The following is a 7,629-nucleotide window of genomic DNA, read 5'->3' on the forward strand; positions in this document are numbered from 1 at the left end:
TCTAAGTTGAGAGAAAGACAGTTTAATATGTGAAGGAAAGAGGAAGAAAAAAGCCAAGGTATGCGATGCAAAGGCAGTAACTCATGACCTCCCACAATCGGGCCAGTAGCAATGCCCCCCCTCCCCCACCAAAAAAAGCCCTCTCTTCAGCTTTTATTCCAGACATTTTATGTTATGGAATATCCTTGCTGGCCAGTCTGTGCCAGGTGTGCAGGTTGTGCTCTCTCCAAGCTTTCTGCCCACTGGAGGGGCAGAGCTGGAAGAGAGAAGGCCCTGATGCTGTGCACGCACTGCTCAGCAATGACCAGAACTGCTGGGTTACCAACACTCTTCCAGTCACACCCAAAACCTGGGATGCTCAGAAGGAAGTTACCACCAGCCCAGCCAGACTCTGTACATTGCCAAATGTACATGAAAGCACAAAGGCCAACTTTTATATCTTAACTTTGGAGAAGGGCCCCACTAGTGGCATGATTGGAAAGGTAAAAATGTGGGTATAATGTCGCTTCCAGGGTTTTGCTGATGAGAAAGATGGGGAATTCCTGTGTTCCTGACAGCAACAGACAGGCCTCAAAACAGCTGAAATAACAAAAGCATTAAACAGAGGCACACTAATTACTGAGAGGAATGCTCAGCCTCTCATTAGTGGTTTTCAGCACAGGACTGTGGTCTGTTTTCCTTCTGCATTGACAAGCATTCTTGGCCTCTGCAAATAATTTTTTTAATTAGGTGAAGAAATACTTTCTGAAAAGCCTATCCTAATACTTCCAATACGTTTCTGAATTACTGGCTAGCCCCCGGAAGAGGCAGTGGGCAGATCCTGTTAACTTTGTCACTGTCTTCTATAGAAGCTTTTCGTAATTTTAATTAAAACTTCAGGAATCATCTGTAGAGCTTTCCAAGGAGCAAAGATCAATAAGGAGCATGAACTCAGAAGCTCTTACTCTCCAAGAGCCTGGAGAAGCAAAGGAAAGTTGTTTAGCCACTGCTGCTGGCTCTATTCTTTGATCCAGTATTAGCAGTCTTGAGAAAAGCTGCTTTTTTGACCTCATGTTTAGGAATGACAAGGCTTTATTTGTACTCTTTTGCTCAATTGTTTTACATAAACTCCCAACCTAACGCGAACCCAGAGAATAATGCTTTTATGCTGAAGTACTAGCTGCTCCCTCTGAAAGGGTGAAACAGATACACATACAATGCTGCTAAAAATAAAACAAAATTTTGCTTAAATTGATAATAACTCCTCAGACTATTCCGAAGTCTTTTTAAGTGTGAATTGTAAATAAAAGTAGGAAAATGGGAGCAAACCAGTGAAAATTGTATTTGAAATTTGAGAAACTTGGAAACAATAAAATGCTACATAAAAACTCAGTCATATCAAACTACTGTGCAACATTTATTGAAATGGTGAAAGTACCTTCAGTGTTTGACAAGACAAACCACAGCTAATTCCTATACGATGTACAGTCCAAAACAGATGCAGAGTTTACAGGCTTCAAGTGGAAGGAAAGGTCACTGAGGGAATCTGTCACAAAGTGAAGTTTAGGAGAGATTTAAAGAGCTGAAAGGTACTTAGCAGGGCAAGAACACCTTTTAGAAGGTTGGCATTTACTTACTGCTCCAAATAATCTGTAATACTAAAACCCCTCACATGCTACTAGTTCTGCAAAAATAATTTAATGAATTCTGTTCTATTTACTCTAAGGGGAGCCTGCTGAAAATAAAGGTTACATGTTGAAAAGTTTAAATTCCTGTTTCATTGGTAGATGTTAATCAAATCACATCACAGATGAAGAAGCATAATTGTGTAAAACTCGTAGCTAAACTGAGTCATGTGCATTAGATACGATGCATTCATGACTATACAGACTTCAGGAGTAATTTTTTTATTCTGGAGTGTACCAGTGGGCAAGCTGACCAGCTCTATTATCTCTCTTTTAGTCCTTTTTGTTTTCAATACTGGCTGTTGCTGGAAGCATGAGACTGGATTTGTCAACCTGTGTGCTGAGCCAGTTTGGCAGCTCGGTGTTTATAATCATTGCATGGGCACACAGAAAGGTTTCAGTCACTCTTTCCAGAATGCTCATCTAAAGCTGGCAGGCAGGAAACATGGCTCTGTAACTGTTTAAAAACAAAAAATCCCTCTATAAATAATAGTTTCATTATATAGTAATCCTTGGTTCTATTAAAAATATAATAATAGAGCAAACTTCTTTTAGTTGCTTACAAAGTAGGTAAGACCATGTCATTAAAGGCTTGCTCTGCTTCTGTTTTGATCAGAGGTGTACTTAAACTGCTTGTAGATGTACTCAAGCATCTACCACTTACATGGCAGTGAGAGCCTAGATTACTGATACTTAATTGTTTGAGCCAGCCTTAATTAAAATCTAGTAAATTTGCATGGGCTGGGCTTGCATCTTATGGTGCTCAGGCGACATACTGCCTCACATGTGTGTCTTAGAATGAATTATTTGTACAATGTCCAGCAATGTATTATTTTTCCTGATACTGCCATCCCGTTAATCATCTGGTGACACTTGAAGTGCCTAATGCTGATTCCTGCAAGTTATGAGCTAACACTTCAGCAGAACTGAGTGGATTTCAGAACTGTTAAACAAAACTAATTCGATGGCTGCACTATAAAAAGTTCAATTTGTTTTGAAATCCAAATAGATGTAAAGATTCCTCTAACGGGAGCTGAAATACCCTGAGGTGTGCCCATGTCATTTGGCAAGAAGTGCTTTTCCAAAAAGAACAAAGCATCTTAAATATGTTAAGATCACAAATGACATGTCTTGTTTTCAGCTGCAAGATGTAGATTTGGAAAGAAGCGGTGGGTTTGAAACCTAAGGGAACACAGCAGCAGTGCCTGGTGCAGCACATATGCCCCCTTTTCCAATGTGGTAAAATTATATGGTAATTAAAACTCATTCTCTACGACTCCCCTGTTCCCCAGATACACTTATTTCAGCACATTAATTTCTTTTTTTTCTATTTTCATTGTCTTTTCACCAGAAAAAAAAGGAGGCAGAGTAATAATGAAATCCTTCAGTCAAAAGATTTAGTTTGATGCAAATCCCCATTGGATGAAAATATCAAAACAGAACCCCATTCTTTTAGGCTTTTTGCAATAGGAGTTATTTTATATAAATAGCATAAAATTACACATCACTTTTATCAATCTTAATTTATATTAAATTTTAATATCCTTTTGATGCAGGAAAGTATTGTACTTTAAAGACCCATCAAGTAGTGTAGTTAGCACCACACAGAAGCTTTTATTTGTACTGATAAAAAAATAGAACTTTAGATTTCAAGTTACGCAGCTTTATTGGTGGGAACTCTTGTAAATACAGCTCCTGATTATTTTTATAGCACTATTACAACTATTTTTTACCCAATCCTTTATTTTTCTTTTAAACAGTCTGGAGAGCTCACAACTGTGCTCTGAAAGCAGATAAACGAGGTATGGGACTGTGCCGCTAGACTTTTATTTATGCATCTGGCACTACACTATCTCTGCTCTCCTCTTGTAAAAAACATTGCTACATTTTGGTGAAAGAAGAGCCTTTTTTTTTTTTCCTAATGAATGCACAGGTGCCCCAATACAGAGTTTCTGTTGACTTTTGCATCTTTACGTTGTGGCATCCTACCTTCTATGAAGGGGTATAGCTGAATTCACCAAAAAAGGCTGAAGAGCTTTGTTGACTTCTTCTAAAGTGTCAGAAGAACAGAACAGGTAAAAATGGTGTGAGATAGAGAAGAAAAAGAACAAGACACTCAAAAGGTTTGGAGAAGATTGTAAGATTAGACTATTAAATACCAGAACTTGTGCAGCTGTCCAAAATACAAACAAGATGCAACTAATTTAGGAACCATCAAGTATCCTTGCTGTGTTATTTTTGTAAGTTTGGGAATTTCCATCTACTTCATGAAAATAACTTCTATTTATTCATTTTAACCATGTTTAATTGAACCTTAACTTTTGCTATATACCAGGCTCTTTGTTTGAAGAAGTCTATGAATTCCCACAAGAGTTTTCAATTCCACGTTTTACAAATCCCAGTCTCCCATGCAGTAAGTATTTCACAACGTGCAAGAATCGATGTTGTAGGATAGCAAGTTAGTAATTTATACTTTCAGTAACCTAAAAGCAGTAAGCCAGCAGAGTTATTTCAAAAACTGTCATATACTTGGTAGTAGATGATAATAAAGACAATCCAATGTCTGTGTGATGGATTAGCTCCTAAGATGTGATTTCTGTCCAAATCTCTACCACTTTTACAAAAATATGCTTTATCCTTCTCGCCCATTTCCTCTCCTGCATCCCAGTAGGTAGCTGAGTTGAAATTCTGTAATCAAAACCTGTGAAGATGGTATCTAGATCTGTTTCTCCAAATGGAACCATGCAGCTAAGTTCATTCCAGGACAAAGCCTTATTGTAGTAAAGTGATGACCACATCATCATCTTTTCCTTGCCAAAGCATTTCACCTTCAAAATGAACCAGACCATGTTTTCTGGCTCTTAACAAGATTCCCACTACTTTATTGGAAATAGTCACATATGTTTCAAACAGCTGCCCAAATGTCACACTCACGTGTCCATCTTCTCCCACCTCTCCAGTTCTTCTGATGATCAGGCACAGCTCTTCTACTTCTTTACCTACGTGTGAGTGAGCATCTTTCCCTCTCTGCTCTGTCCGAGACCCTTCAGGGGGTCTCCCATAGGTAGGATCTCCTCTGTGAGTATGCGCAGGTTTAGACGCAAGCCTGTCATCGCTGCTGAACGGATTTTTCCTCTGATACTCAATGTGATCCTCCGCCCAGGTCTGCCAACTTTTCCTCAGGTCACCCACTGCACCGGTAGCTTTAGCACTTTGCCCTTGATCTCCTTCCATTTCTTGAAAATGTTTTATGGCACTCAAGGAGGAAACGAATCAGTGACTGGCTGTAACTATGGTTTCTGTGTGCACGGTCAGCTGTGAAGGAAAAAACAACAAACCAGCCAGATATTTTTTGGAAGAGTTTTGCCCGAGTGAGAGGCAAGGCTACTGAAAAAGATGTTAAATATCTGAAGATTTTAAGTCCACTCATAACTCTACAGCAATGAATAAAGTAGAAGTGATTCAGCGTAAATTCAGAGGTAATGTAGGAGCACAGGGCATTAAGTTATGCTTACAAGTTCACATACACGGTGCTCCACCGGTCCCGCAGTTACCGATCAAACCCCGCAGCCTCCGTGCAACACAAACATAGCGCAGTACTCACTCTTCTTGCAATGACGCCTTTCCAAGAACTTTATCCTGGTACCCGGCAGCCCCGCGGACTTCCTAAACAATCTGATGCAGTGCTGGCTGAGCTGGGGAGAGAGCAAACCATTCGCCGAGCGGCAGCAGCGGCACACCAACCCATGCACGGGGGTGGGAAGCCTTTCTCCTGCCGGAACGCTGATTAAAGGTGGACAAATTCACGCCGTGCCGACAAGGTTCCCTCAGACTGTGGAAGTTACTATGCACAGAAAATATTATCTGGAGCCGATACTCCAATACATGGTGGGAGCAGGGGGATTTTCCTCATCAGGCACTGCAAGGAGAAATGAAAATCCAGTTAGCGAGCGCGTCGCTGTCTGCAGGACCCTATTTAGTGAAGAAGACAAAGGCAGAATAGATTGTTCTCCCTTAAAAGGCTGTGCTGCACAGCCATGTCTGCCGGCTACAGCCCGCGGGCAGGCAGAGGTGCAAGTGCCTCACCTCTCCCGGTACATGGGCTGCCCACCACCTGTGGCATTCCATGGGCTTAGATTATGGACTATCTGTGCAGGACGTGGTTGTTCTGACGAATTAGGGGCAGACTTTTATATACCTACAGAGATCTCAATGTGCTATAACTATGTCTTTGCTGGGTCGTTTCGTCCACCTGTTGAAAAATGCAAACCGGAGTTTCCAGGTAGCACATAAGTAGAGTTGATATTTTCACAGACATCTGAAGTTAAAACACAGGATTAGAGCTGGATTTTCTACGGGGAAATGGATAGAAATGCAAATTCTGAACAGTTCAACAACTGAATTATATATCGGGTATTTCTGTATTTTGAAAAGATTGTTGTTTTAAAAGTAAGATTTCATGGACATTTGCCCACATACATATGTTGGTGATGTTGCGCATGAACCCATGAGCAGGGAGAGGGCTCCTGAAATTCCCCAGCAGAACCTGCAGGTCAGTCAAAAAACACTTGTGTTGCCTCTGGGTCTGGAAGAGTGCACGGGGTGAGCAACATGATCCCTGCAGAAGGGAATTGGGAATAATAAGCAACAGCACACATGAAATAATGGCTTTGCATTCATGGTCTCTCACTTTTAAGTTGAAACTCGTGATTGTTGTATGATCCCGCTGTTGTATTTTTTGTGAGAGGAAGGTGGTTAATTCTAGCTTCCTGGATAAATTTCAAGTTGAGTAATTATACTTTGTGTATATAAAACTCCCCTGAAGGCTAAAAAAAGGGTAATTTTTCTTCCTTTCCCTCCCTAAAAGAGTTACGTAATGTTTTTAAAATGACTCCCCACATCCACACTAACAAACTGCTTGATTCTCCTCAGTGGCATTACAGGAATGTATGTTCCATTTCCAAACACAGCATCTGAAAAGCATTTTGTTTTTATGTCAGAATCAAATACTCTGTAAATCTTACTTAGTAATGCACATTCACTTTCAAACTAAGTTGAGCAACATGTATACACTGCCAGAGATTTTGCATGGATCCTCAAGCCAAGAGCAAGAAAAAACCAGGGCTTTTCTTAATGTCTTCTGTAGGAAACAGTATCAGTGAAAAACAGATATTCACCTTGTGAGAACAGACAGCAGTGCCCTGAAGGTAAAGCAGTGCAGACAAAGCAAGCAAAAGCCAGTTTCAAAGAGATTATGCTTAAAAATAATACCAACAACCCCATCTAAGGAGTTTCTAAAAGGGAAGCAGTACAGCTAAGAAATTTAAACTGAGATGGATTGGAAAAACAAAAGCAGACTTCTTCCACTAAAGCTCTCTCAATAATTCCAAGATTTTACAAGCAATCTCAGGCTCACAGGGTTTGTCAGCAGTTCAGCAATGTGTTTATTGCTGGGTCTCAGCACTCAACTACGAAGTGAACAAGCCAGATCCACATCTACCTCTTTTCTTTCTCCTCTAGGAAAGCTCATGTTTAGCTGCCAGGTCACCTTAGATTGCTTTCTTGTCAATCATCAGGACTAAAGCTTCACAGTAACCTCAGTTTTGATTACTGCAGGAAGGGATAACTGGAGAAGCTGCAGGATGAGATTATGGAGATGCATAAAGAAGGTGTCCCGTGCAGTGCTTGCAGGTCATGAGCAAAATCTTAGCCATTTAGAAAAAGAAAGCTGTTCAAAAGAAACACAGAACGTGAGTTCAGTGCTGACCTGCCCTGGTCCTAATAAACAGTTTACCAAAATCTGGATAAGCCAAACCTTTCAGATCAACACAACAGAGAGATCAGTGACTACGGGATTACAGTTATCAAGACTAGATATTAAAATAAAATATAATCTGCAAGACAAACCCCTTTTTGCCCCTCTGCTGGACCGTCACACCTCTGCTCCTCTCCTGGGAACGTGTTT

The 7,629-nt window shown here is 40.5% G+C and overlaps 1 long non-coding RNA gene across 1 annotated transcript; it reads right to left on the reverse strand.

The window, feature by feature from the left end:
* Window positions 1-1,377: 1,377 nt before the first annotated feature.
* Window positions 1,378-7,565, reverse strand: LOC121659396. The gene is made up of 2 exons (XR_006014306.1): window positions 5,269-7,565; window positions 1,378-4,979 (listed from the first exon to the last, which is right to left on the reverse strand). It is a non-coding gene; the product is annotated as an uncharacterized LOC121659396 (long non-coding RNA).
* Window positions 7,566-7,629: the final 64 nt, after the last annotated feature.

The sequence above is a fragment of the Corvus kubaryi genome, unplaced genomic scaffold (genome assembly GCF_017639235.1).
Source record: "Corvus kubaryi isolate FWS band 111438036 unplaced genomic scaffold, C.kubaryi_AGA036_p1.0 split3-73, whole genome shotgun sequence".
NCBI classification, from domain to species: domain Eukaryota; kingdom Metazoa; phylum Chordata; class Aves; order Passeriformes; family Corvidae; genus Corvus; species Corvus kubaryi.